We start from the raw sequence: 13,868 nt of genomic DNA, 5'->3' as shown, positions 1-13,868 counted from the left end.
GGCCACTCGCATGGTCAGGGGGCAGCAGGGCAGGCCCTACGAGGAGAGGCGACGGGACCTGAATCTGTTCAGCCTCCACAAGAGAAGGCTGAGGGGGGATCTAGTGGCCTGTTATAAACTAGTCAGGGGGGACCAGCAGGCACTGGGGGAGTCCCTGTTCCCCCGAGCACCGCCAGGAGTGACCAGGAATAACGGTCACAAGCTGGCAGAGGGGAGATTCAGACTAGACATCAGGAGGCGTGACTTCACGGTCAGGGCAGCTAGGATCTGGGACCAACTTCCAAGCGAAGTGGTGCTGGCTCCTACCCTGGGGGTCTCTAAAAGGAGGCTGAATGAACACCTTGCTGGGGTCATTTGACCCCAGTACTCTTTCCCGCCATGGCAGGGGGTTGGACTTTATGATCTGTTCAGGTCCCTTCCAACCCGACCAACTATGAAACTATAAAACTATGAAACACATTTTTCGTTGGTGTGCTGAAATAAGAGAGTGGATGTCTTTTTTTAGGAAATATGCTTTAGTTAGTCTATAGTCTTTTGGATCAGTGCAGAGGTAACTGAGTGAAAATCTGTGCTTGTCATACTGGAAACTAAGCTAAATGATCCAGTGCTCTTTTCTACCATAAAAATCTGTAATCCTATCTATTTGTAAAATCCAGTTTGTTTGTTTGTTTGACTTTTTCTTCTTTGACAGGTAAAATAACAAGGGAAAAGATCACCAGGGTCTATTTATGGAAACATATCAGCAAAATGGAACCAGTGGATGAAGTATCTTTTACTTTCTTGCTACCTTTTTGGAATTTGTTTTCACAGTTGTGAAATGTGTTGTAATATGGTTGATGCCATCTTATGTGCCAGAAATGCATAGTAGAGACTAGAATCCAACAGGCTGAGAGTGGAGACATGACAAGTGATAAGTGCATATATGGCATTTACATTGGCACATTTTTTATAACAGCTAGCTGATATCAACTATAGTGAATAGCAAGCCTTCAAATAGTCACATAAGATTATTATAGATCAGGTCCTCATTAGTTATAATGATGGAAGCAACTGATTAATGACTTGTAACTGTGCTGAAGGACCAGAGATTAAGGCTGGCAGAGTAGTTGGCACAGACTGATGGAAGATAGACGGCTTCAGGACTGAAGGTATTTTCATAGCTAGAAAAATCTATGTACAAGTTTAAATGCTTTGACTTTCTGTAGCTTTGTAATTTTCTACACTGCCCCCACAAGCACTTTTTATAACGTTCTCTGTGACTGCTGTGAAAGTGTCTAAAGAAGGGTGAAGGAAGATGACACAAACAACCATGGGTGAATCTAGGGTTTTGAAAAGGCAGGTGCAGATGATGTGGTACGTCTTTTCATATAACACAACCCATTTTTCTCCACTTAGAAATAAGATGTTTTACTAATATGCTAGGGGCTTTTTATTCCATTAGAATATATTATTATTTACTCCATTTAAAATTGAAGCAAAAACAAATATAACTTGGCTGGCATGCAAATGTATTTGCTATGCTGTCTAAAAACCACAATGAACTAGGCAAAAAATAGTTTAAAATGATGCTTCATTACTGCTATAGCCATTTGAGTTAAATGTACATGTTTCAGATTCATAAAACAGTCTAGCCTTTTTGAGCATTTTAGCAGTGCATCCAGTGCTCCACAGAATGTTATTTCCACACCTGAGTTAATGTTTTTGGCTAGCATTAAAACAGGCTGCAATGCTTTTAAGTAGGAGCTACGTTACCTAGAGCACCTAACAGACAGCAAAATTGCCAAAGAAAGGATAGCTTGATTAGTGGAACATCAAAACCATTAAAAAGGAGAGGGTTGTTAACATCTGTAGAATGAAGTGTTTACAAGGAAGATTTGCGTAGATTATATAATGAGCCATGAAGTCAATTGAGTCTCTCACTGCTGCCTGAATAGAAATACTGCTGCTGTCTGGTGGTTGGTTTTAAACTTTCAGTGAACCAAAACTGAAAGATAGTGGGGGCAACTGCACCATTACACCCTCCTGGGTCCACCTCTGCAAACAACTACCTTTTATTCATAAATTATCTTGGCAGGTATTTAGTTGCCATTGTCAATGGAAATTAAGTTCCTCATCTGGTGAAAATCAGCACTGTTCCATTACAGCCATGAAATTAGGACTCTTTACAATAAGGAGGGATCTGACCCTGAAATGTTATCCTAGGGTCAGGCAAAATATGGCCCGTGGACTGGATCTAGCCCATCAGGCCACTCTATGCAGTCCACAGGGCCCCTAAACATTTAGAAAATTTGAATTTATCTGCTCCTGGCTGCCTCTCAAAGATGACAGGAGCCAGAGGTAGTAGGACCCAGGGGGATTTGTCAGCAGGATGCAGCAGCCCAGCCTCACGCCACCTCACCCCCAGACATTTCCTTGCTTTCCTGCCTCCTCACTATTCCAGCACCACATGGCTCCTGGCTGTATCGCTGGACCATGGGAGCACAGGGCCACACTGGTATGGTGTGTGTGTGCGCACGCGTGTGTGCGCGTGTGTGTGTGTGAGAGAGAAAGAGAGTGTGGAGGGAGGGTATGTGAGTGTGTGTGTTTATAGGGTGTCCCACACACACACCCCACCGTACACATGCATGCACACTCCCCTTACACTGCCGTACAAGCAGACCCCTACCATCCACACCCCTTCACACACCCCAGCCACCCTTCCCCCCACACACTTCCCCTGACAAACCCCATACCCACCCACAGCCCACATATCCACATACACACCCACATGCTCCCTAACCCCACACCCACATCCCACACACCTATCCACCACCCACAGACACCCCCACACCCACAGCCCCCCACAAACCTATACCTACCCCCATGCCCCCCAATATACAAGAGTAAGACTTCATTTTAAGCTATTATATAAATCACCTCTATGAACACTACACAAACACATGTAAACCAGGATAAAAATAGTTTTTGAATTCAAATTAATGAATGTTTTAGATGTTCGCTTTTTAGAATATAATTGGTATTTTTCTGATTTGTAGATGTTAAAAACCCTTGCTGAAAGGAGGACTTCCAAGGGTAAGGAGAGGGACTTCTGGTAGCAAAGGTCAGAGTTTAGGGACAAGGCTTCCAACCACAAGATGGCAACCAGGGGGCAGAGCACCTGTCAAGGGGTGGGGCTACCCATGTGACCTTTGACAGCTTCCCAAAACTTGATAAGTGGCCCTCTGCTTGAAACAATTGCCCATCCCTGTGTTATCCTGTTTCTTACTCTATGTCTGCAAGGCAAGATTCTCATCCATGAGCTATTATCTGTGTCCTGAGTGGTACAAAGGAGGTAGAGTGCACCTACTATTCCTAAGGTAAGAATGAGGGAAGCAATTTTCTACTGGAGGAAAGGTGGAAGAGACAGTTCTCCTTTCATGCAGTGTATTTAATATAGGGTGTCAGAGGTGCAGAGAATCTCAGCACTTTAGCACCACTCACAGCTAGCTTAAGGGTCCTAATCAGCTGTTACAAATTACAGCAGACTCACCTTAGGGCTTGGGGCAGCTAGAGACTTCATGATCTTCTGCACTGAGTATTTCTCAGGTGTTTTTCTTTCCCCTTTGGAGAACTACGAGTTGTTGAAAAGTGAAACTTAAAGGAATGTACTTCTCCAGTTATCCACAGAACAGGTCCATCCAAGAAAGCACTTGTGCAAACTGACCACTACCTATTGCCCATACGTGCATAGGCACCGACTTTTATTTTTACTGGGGGGGGGGGGGCAAGGATGGGCCTAAAATGCTGGACATGTTGAAAGTTTTATGCATGTCAAGTGACAGCCCTTTTCCTAAGTGGGGCCAGGGTCCTTGAGCCCCCATGTACTCAATGTGTCTGCATACATGTCTCTTTAACCAGTGACTGCTCTGCTGACCCAGGGGCCAACTTCATGGATGCCACAGCCCTGAAGAGTTGCTCTTTCTGCTTTGCAGGTAAGACTGCTCCAATTCAGAAGTTTGTTGGTGTCGATGTTAGCACCGGCTAAATATGAGGTCTGCCTCACTCATATTTGTGCTAGTATTTCTCAGAAGGTTATAGATATGCAAGGTCATCCTTTGGACAGATAAGTTTCCATCATTTCTACAGAAGTAACAGCAGACGTTCCTTATTAAAAAATAACCTCTCACCAAGGAGGATCTGAACAATTATGCACAGTTGAATTTCTGAGAACCAGGGAAGGTTCATTAGAAGATGGTACAGCACCACTAGAGTCCTCCTGTATCATCATGGCTGTGCTCAATCTGATTTTAACTCCAGCGACTATATTGGTCTCAACCTGTGGTGAGCTACTGGCAGTGGCAGGTGATGAATGTTCCGGCTGTGATTGTTGCTTATACTAGTGTACGCTAATGAAAGCACAAATTGCTCTAGGGATCCTCTGGAGTTTACCAAAGTACATTATTTTAGCATGGATGTTGACAGTAGTGTAGCTGGGGGTCATGAGCTGGGCACCACCCCTGGGCAGTGATGGAGAGGGATTGGAAGAATAGAGGCCATCTCCACTGGTGCTCAGGACACAGAAACTGAAACAAGAACAGAACAGTTGAGATTTCAGTTGCTTGACTTTTAGTACCTATTTCCTTCTCCCACTTAGTCTATCATTTACTTTGTGAGATCATTATCACACTGCTGTGACTAAAGAGTTTGATGTACTGTGACCTTGATATTAGTTCTTGTTATCTAGCCCTGCTTTTTGGTGTGGTTACTATCTGTGCAGCATGTGACATTTGGATAGGGTTATTTGTCTTTTTTTCCATGTGGACTTTAAATGCCTTCCTTTTTAAAATACCTTTAGTTCATTCATAAACATACACACACAAGTTTATGTGATAATATAAATGTAAATTATATTATAAATGTATGAATACCATACATTTATGAATACCATACATTTTCATAGTTACTGCTCTGAACTCCTAGAAGACATAATTCAACCACTGTTACGTGTAGTGATACATGTGAACCAAACCCTTGGAATTTGGGATTTGGATAAGAAACACACCACAATATAATCAACTGTGCATGTGTGTCAAGTAAAGAATCATGAACCTCTAAATGCTAAATCATAGAATTGTAGAAGTTAGGTCAGGAGGGACCTTGTAGATCTTCAAGTCTGACCCCCTGCCTGAGCAGGAGAAAAACTAGGCTCAAATGACTCCAGCCAGGTAGGCATCAAGCCTCTTCTTAAAGACCCCCAGGGTAGGAGCCAGCACCACTTCCCTTGGAAGTTGGTTCCAGCCCCTAGCCGCCCTGACCGTGAAGTAGTTCTTACAGATGTCTAATCTAAACCTCCTCTCCAACAACTTGTGGCCGTTATTCCTTGTTGTGCCAGGAGGTGCTTGGGGAAACAAGGTATCTTCCAAACCCTTCTGGTCCCCCCAGTGAGTTCATAGACGGTCACCAGGTCCCCCCTCAGCCTTCTCTTGTGGAGGCTGAACAGGTTCAGGTCCCACAGTCTCTCATTGTAGGGTCTGCTCTGTTGTCCCCAGATCATGCGAGTGGCCCTCCTCTGGACCCTCTCCATGTTGTCCACATCCCTCCTGAAGTTTCTGAACTCATCCCTTCAGTCATACCCAGATCTCTCCTTCCATTCTGCCTCCAGGGTCTTCATCAACACAATTAGGGATTGGGTGTTTGGGCTTTGTAAGCATATCTGGATATTTGAAAGATTTAGGCTCTAAGAAGCATGGAAGCAAATTACAGCGGGGGGTTTGTAGAGACATCATAATTCCCACTTTCATCTTATAACATGCCATGCTTTAATCACTTCAGATGAACTTTGCCAAGCTCAAGTACTTGTTTCAGGTTGATGTTCTGGTAAATTTAAGCCCAATTCAGTTCCATTGGAAAATCAGCCAAGGAGAAGGGCATTGTTTTTGTCCATGTTAAAAAAAATCTGGTGACTTTCTATTTGAAGAGTTGTGATGTGTCCCTGATTTGGTGCAAGGTTTCAAGTATGGCAGAGTGGTAACCTTTGTGCCAGGGATATGTCTTCTGTCACCCTGTGGAACTCCATCCCAATTTGGCCAAGCTATGCCAAGGACTTTGTGGGCATGTCTATGTGTTGATTAATGTACTTTTGCTAATGTGCATTAAATTTAGTCCCTCCATTGTGAGGTACTAGAAAAAAGGCTCATTAGCCTATTTTAATGGATTTTAGTGAAAGTACACCTTTTTGTGATGCTTTAATGTGCGTTAAAATACGTGAATGCACATTAAAGCGCACATGTAGATGCTCCCTGTTAAAGCAAATCTCAGGTGTCCTAATGTGAGTGCCCACATTTGAATTTTACTTTTACTGTATGGTCTGTACCTCAGTTTCTCATCTGTAGCACAAGGATGAACAGATGCCATTAGTGAGGATGTGGCAATCAGTCAATTAATGCTTGTGCATCACTTAGGAACTATTGAGATGAACACCATAGGAAGGCTGAAGAGGAAATGGTTCACTTTTCCTTCAGCCCAGGGTTTGAAAGTAAGGCTTGAGGTCACAGGCTGGGTGATAGAGAGGAAATAACAGATTCAATAGTTGCTTAATACATGAGCTCTGTCCACTGTGTGAACTAGAGAAGGAGCCGGGGGGCAGGGTGGTAGCACATAATGGTATGTGGTGGTGTAATTAAGGACTGTATCATGCATACATATATAAATTCCAGACTATGATTGCCCAGACTACCTTAATTTTGCAATTACCTAACTCCTGAGGACTTGATTTGCCACCATTATAAAGTTATTTTTCATATAGTATCTATTTGTACGTATAACTACACAGAATGTCCTTCCAGTAATTCACTCCTTTTACCACATTTAAGCCACGTGTGCTTTAACGTAAGTGTCACCCCTGACTTCACACAAGGAAAGATGGTTTCCCAGGTAACCTGTTCCTAAATCTCTGATGGCTGCTTAGCCTATAGCTGACACCTTACACTCTACTTGGGAACCAGTACACAGCCAGCATAGACCACAAAGCACCTGACTAATGAGATTATAGCTCTAACGCTCCATAAGTCACAAACTTGACTAAGCTATAAGCTGCAGAGAGAAAGACGAGCTTACAAACCCCGGCAGGAAAGAAAGACTCACACTGCTCATTTCTAAATGAATTCTGAGAGCATGTTGGTAGCTTTGATCCAACTCAGGACACCTACTGATGTGAAAGGTATTGCTTAAAGCCATGACATTCATTGCTAACTTTTCAGTTTCCTTAGAAAAAAAAAGTGATTATAGGTTTGCCAGAGAAAGTCAGACCTGAAAGTTCCTTATTCTTTGTGTCACTATAGTGCTTGTGATCTTCTGGGCTTCCTCGAAATTTAAGATGGTCCTCACCTGCTGTGCCATGTTAGACCTTCCTTCCCTACTGTTCCTTTGTCTACAGCTTTTAGTGTTGAAAAACCTCAGACATGTACTCCCACCTAGTCAAGTTCCCCTTTGGTTTCCAGTGTCTCAGGCCAAGGAAGAATAGCAAGTATTTCTGAGGAAGCCAGGAGTCTCAAGTGTCCATCCACTCCTATTTAGTCAACATTTGTGCCAACAACTGAATGGATGAAACTGGATTTAATGTCTTAATTGGAGAGAATGCCTATGTTCTGCCTTTCTTTCCTCTCACCTGCTGGGCCCATAAGATGATGCAAAAAATATCTTGTAGCAAACTAAGAATGCTGTGCTGGAAGTGTAGGGGGTGAAGTAAAAGCTTGATGAAGTAATGACTAATTGTAATTTCATGCCTGAAAAAAGTTTGGCTTATATAAACTAATAATTAATACTTTATTTCAAACCTGGTATAAGTGGGCTGCCTAGCCTGCTGGCTTCTGCAGGCACATATTGCTCCCTGAGGAGCTCCTGCAGCCAGCATTCCCAAATAAAACACAGTCTTTAAGCAACAAACCAGCAACAAAAATAAGGGAACAAAAATCAAACCCATCTGTCCTGGCTCAGGCACTAGGAGGATAGCCCTGGCCCCTGCTTGTAGCAAGCTGTTCATGCTCCTAGCAGGTCACTCCCTGCCTGTGCAAATGCCCCATAGCTGGACTCTCTCAACAGGGCTGACTGTTCCCTTTTAAAGGGAAAGACCACCCTTTTACACATGATGGCTTTCTTTTTCTTTTAATAAAAAAAAGATTCCTAACCTCATTATCTGTGACTGCAGTTCTTCCAAAATCTGCTGTAAGACAAGCAACCCACTGAGTAATAATTAGTTACAAGACCCAGTCAGAAAATTTCCAGAACAAAATATTCAAGTCAGACATGTGAAGGTTAGAACAACTATCACTGCAGTACTCAAACAGGAGATTAGTTATGAGAACCGTTGGTCTTTTGCCAGCCAGGAAAATTAACACTAACTTTATGCATTGCCTCTTGGTTGCAAAGGAGTTCGAGGTTGAAATGTATAGATCTTTCAGAGGGAAGTTTGTCCATTATTTAAGTAACTAAACTTGTAATTTCAGTTTATTGTATGGGAGCAGAGTCTAAATAAATAACTTGGCAGTAAAGGTTGTGGAATTGAATTCAGTCAATTGATATTTAAGGGAACTGAAAAGTGCAATGTTTCAAATGCAGATCCCAAGTAAGTGACTTGGTCTGACAAAGCTGCAAGATTTCATTTGATTTAACGTCCATCTTTTAAGACAGTAAATTCTGAAGAATGCTAAACGCAGGTAGAAGTTAAAGGATTCAAAATTAGCTTTACATTGAAGCTGGTGGTAAACTTCTGGGCCTAATTGTCTCTTGCATGGCTGTAACTCCAACAGGCCATATTCTCTGCTGGTGAAATCTAGTCCCTCTAAGGTCAGGGGAGTTATGATGATTTAGCCTGGTTTTCATTAAAGTTACCTCTGACTTCCTATGTGTGTCAAAGCAGAACCAGCCCTTTCAGTCTATTGCAGACAAGGTCTTAGGCTGAATTCTGCCTTTAAGAAGTCAAAAAAGCAGGCACATAGCTTTTAAGTATCTAGGTCACATTCCAGTTCACTCAGCAGTCACAAAACTGCTAAGATATCTAGTTTCAATAGTTGGTTCAAAGTGGGACTGAAAAGATCCTCAAGCAACTAGACTTGGCCTACTGGTCAGGCTGAGAAGGAGTCAGAATGGCCACTGCTGAATGTCTAACTTCACCTGAGCTCTGCTCTGGTCCAGTTCTATTGAGAAAACCCACACATGCCTAAACCCCTCATTTCTTAAACAGAAGCACATTGAGCAACAGCCTGAAGCTTGCCAGATATAAGCTGTCCCTGTGCTCAGTTCAGAAAGTCCCTCTCATTTTTATTTGCCAGAAGAATTCTCCTCTCAGGTTGGTGGCCTTTGACCTGATGACAGCTCCTCGTTCTTCTATCTTGATTTTGAGACCTGTACTCTTTCTCCTTGGAAGCCTAGTTGTAAAGCATCCAATAACCAGGGATTCTGGTTTTCTCTGATTAAAAAAAAACAAAACAAAACAAAACAATTTGTGGGTTAAAAAAGTAACCCCAAATCCACATTTCCTCATCATTAAAATCAAGCACCAATAATATATAGACATATAGAAACACTTTTGGTCCACTGCCGGGTCCACCCCCTGGCTCAGCAACTGGTGCCTCCTTAGTCTGCGGGGGGCATCCAGGGTCCCCCCACAGCCAATCACCAAGCCAGGGGTGTGCCCCCCCCCATATGCTTCCGAGGGGACCCAGAAGTGGACCGGAAGTAAAGGTTTGCCACTGACCACATGCCCCCTCCATCCGCCCCACTGTCTCAGCTTTCAGAGCTGCGCCTGGTACTTTGAGGTATGTAGAAAAAACATTTAAAGCCATGTCTATGTCCGAATCGCACATTCTCTGAATCAGCATCGAATCTTTAGATTCAGATTTGGCTGAATCAGATCAGAGACAGTGATCTGAATCAACTAATCAAATCACTGTCTCTGATTTGGGCTGGATCTGAATCCGAACTGAATAGGGCCCGCTTTGCACACCCCTACTGAGATGCATCTACTCATAGAGGACTAGGAATTGAAACTGGCCAACACCTTATAGGATCAGACTTTTTCAAAGTGACTTTTCAGTGTCTTGTCAATTATTCTGGTGTCCCTCAGTGAACAGCCTGCTCTTTTAACTTCAGCATTGATTTGCGCTACCTCCCCCCACTTAAAAAAACAAAGAAACCTCATATGGAATGAATACATTTCAAACAGATATCTATTTGTGCTGTAGTCTCAGTTTACATACATGAAAGTATTTGAAACTGAACAAAAATTATTAAACTGAAATCAGCCATTTGAACATCAAATTGACCAATTAAAAATAACGAAAAACTCTGTTCTGACCTTTTGAATGATAAATATTTTTGAAAATGTGAACATCTTGCTCACATTTCCTGAAATAATATAATTAAAATCTCATTTATTCAATATTAAGACATGACCTAGTGGCAGCATAGTTTTCCTATCTTTCATCCGTTTCCATGGATTCTTCCTTTCTTGTTCTGGTTGAAAACACTGCTATTGTATTAGGAACTGGTGGGTGTCCCAGTCCGTGAATCTGTTACTGTTTGTCAGGAGCTTCTGATGGCACTAACTACACAAACTCTTGGTATTTATAAGCCTGGACCTGGCTAGTCATGGTTTCAACATTAGAATTTTAGAACATGGGGCAGTTTTAGACCCACCTGCTATTGACAATACCCATTTTTTTGAGCAATACCCAAAACAGTAACAGTCACAAGAAGCTGCCCGGGAACTAAAGATGAGCTCAAACCAAACTATTTGTAGCTAGATTTTGCACAACACATATCTAAGTGTTATATATATCCCATATGTAGGTTGGGTTTGGATTTTTAACAGTTCTAAAGCTGTCACATTCAGAAAAGGGTTTTAAATTTGAGTTTCTAGGGGTTTTTTTTGTTTGTGAGTTATTTTTTAATTGCAATTATATTTCTAGGAGGGGAGACCCCGCCCCCCTTTATTTCTCCCATGACCAATATATATTATGTTCTTAAGGAAATATGAGGGAGGTAGAATGAAAATTTGGAGTTGGCCTGGAAAAAATGCCTTTCATATATTTTATTTTAGGGTTGTTGTTTTTTTCCCAGAAAGCTTTTCCAACCAATTCCTGTGATTATCTAAAATGCAAATGGGCCTGAGTGCCAGAATGAATGTAGCCACTCTTGCAGAACCTGCTTTGGGGATTTTCAAAGGCAAGAACTTTCTTTTCATGTCTAATCTGAAAGGCTTGCCTTCAATGACGTAGCAGCCAGCATTGTTCTGAGATATTAGTTTAGGTCAGTCATGGAGAAGAGACTGCTATAAGCTAAATCACCAGCTCTGTTATCTACAGAAAGTCAAAAGTCTCCAATACAACTACTTCAAGATGACTGACCTTGCATAACATTCATCATAATATAGTAAGAGTCACAGGAAGAGCAATAAAGGCCCACTGTCTGAGGCTGTTATTTATGTGATACAAAACAGTTTGTGGAAAAGAGACAAAGGCTAGGGACAGAAGTTACACATAAACCGGTTTAAGTGATCAGCAACTGGTTTAAACCTGTAACAGAACAGAAGCTCTGTGCACATAAGCCAGTCTCAAAATGGCTGAAACTCGTTTAAGATAAACCTGGTTGAATGTTGTATCAGACTGAACTGATTTGGGTCAAACCAGTTTACAAAACTTCTGTCCCGGACCCCTTACTGGTTCAAGTTAAATCACAGTCCCCCAGCATCCCAGCATGCTTTCCAGCCCTGGGCTGGGCTGTGCTGCCTTCTGAGGGTCAACATTTTATTTGAGAAGAGGAGCAGTGGGTTTAGAACAGCGGTTCCCAACCTCAGGTCACGACCCAAATGAGGGTCGCAGGGCCAAAGGCACTGGTGCCGCGCAAAAAAGACAAACCGAGGGGCATGCCAGGAGCTCCCCTGCCCCACCTCCAGGCTGTTGCCACCACACTATGCTCCCAGCAATGAGGCATGGCACAAAAAGGTTGGAAACTGGTTGTTTAGAAGGAGGGATCAGTTACAAAGTTCACCTCCAATTGTGAACTCTCGCAAAGCTTGAGGGGGAAGGGAAGGGAAGGGAATTGTGTTTTTCTTTGAGCCCATCTCTAACCTTCAGCAACTGGAAGGGAGAGACAAGTCCTCTCTCTAGTCCAGACTTTCCTAGGAACAAGTTTGTGGAGCTGATCTAACTTGATGTGAAATAGATGTGGTCATAGAGGAAATTAATAAACCAAATAGTAAGAAATCACCAGGACTGCATGGCATTCACTCTAGAGTCCGGAAGGAGCAGAGATCAGAAATTGCTGAACTGTTTACTGTAGTATGCAACCTGTCACTAAAAACAGGCCCAGTATTAAAGGACTGGAGGGTTGCCAATGTGTCTTATGGGTTAGACACTTCCTTAAGGATAGAAAACAAAGAGGGAATAGAAACGGTGATTTGCAGGGGGGAGAAAGTGAACATTGGAGTCCCCCAGGGATCAGTGTTGGCACCAGTGCTATTTAACATATTCATAAATGATCTGGAAAAGAGGGTGAGTAGAGAGGTGGCCAAACTTTGTGGATGACATGGTCTTTACCACTTCGAATAATTCTAAGACAAACTGTGAGTAATGACAGAAGGATCTTGCACTACTGAGCAGATGCGCAACTAAATGACAGATTAAATTAGATGTAGATAAGTGTAAAGCAGTGCACATGGGGGGAAAAATAACTCAAACTGTATCTACACTATGATGGGCTGTTACCACACAAGAAAGAGATCTGGAAGTCACTGTGGATGATTCACTAAAAACATCAGCTCAGAGGCTGGCCAAATTAAACAAAATGTCAGGGATTATTAAGAAAGGAATTGTAAACAAAATGGAAAGTATCATGATACCTGTTTAAATCAACAGTGCATCCACACTTTGAATACTGTGCCCAATTCTGGTCCTCAAAAGGCTATAGAAGAACTAGAGTAGAGCAACAAAGATGACTAGTAGTATGGAAGGGCTTTCACATCAGGGAAGACTAAAAAGGCTAGGCCTATTCAGTTTAGAAAAGAGATGCCTGGGGAGGGGAACATGATAAGGGTTTATAAAATACTAAATGATGAAGACAAAGTGAACAGGGATTTCTGATTTATGGCCGTCTAGACAAAAGAAGCGGCATGTGTATATGACACTTTAAAGCAGGCTAAATGCTTTTGCACTGCTTTAATGGTGTCGGTGTTTGCATGCGCTGGTGGAGTATTGCACATTAATTACAACCGCTGTAGGAAATTCAGAGGTGTAACGTGCCTTAAATGACTTGGGGTGCAGCAAACTAAAACTCCTCAGAGGAGTTTCAGTTTGCTTGTCCTGCAGCCATGGAGAGGTGGAGGCAAAGACGCCTGTTCGGGCCTCTCGGTTAACCGGCATATTTTGTTATCCGGCACTCCCCATTCCCCATGGGTGCCGGCTAACAAAGCTTTTGCTGTATTTCACAAGACAAGAACTAGGGGTCACAGAATAAAACAGTTAGGTCATATGTTGAAAACTAACAAAGGGAAGTTCTTTTCCACACAGCGAGGATTTCAAGTGTGGGACTCATTGCCACCGGGTGTTGTGAGAACCCTGATAGCATAGCCAGATTAAAAAAATGGATCGGACAGATTCTTGGAGGAAAAATGCATCAGTAGCAATTGATCATGGGAGTTAGGGAGACAGCTTCTGAATCAGAACTTCCTAGACCTGAAATGTTGGAGGCTGCACATGGAAGAGGAACAGAGGGAAAATCCTGGTTGCAGCCTGCTCACTCTCTGCCCCTGTATGCTGCAGGATATTGGGCAAGATGGACCTACGGTAGCAAATGGCAGTTCTTGTGTTGTTATATGGGGGAATTTAAGGGAA

Source organism: Gavialis gangeticus, unplaced genomic scaffold (assembly GCF_001723915.1).
Source record: "Gavialis gangeticus isolate Ggan-Ray unplaced genomic scaffold, GavGan_comp1, whole genome shotgun sequence".
Taxonomy (NCBI): domain Eukaryota; kingdom Metazoa; phylum Chordata; order Crocodylia; family Gavialidae; genus Gavialis; species Gavialis gangeticus.
Note: the sequence above shows the minus strand (reverse complement) of the source record.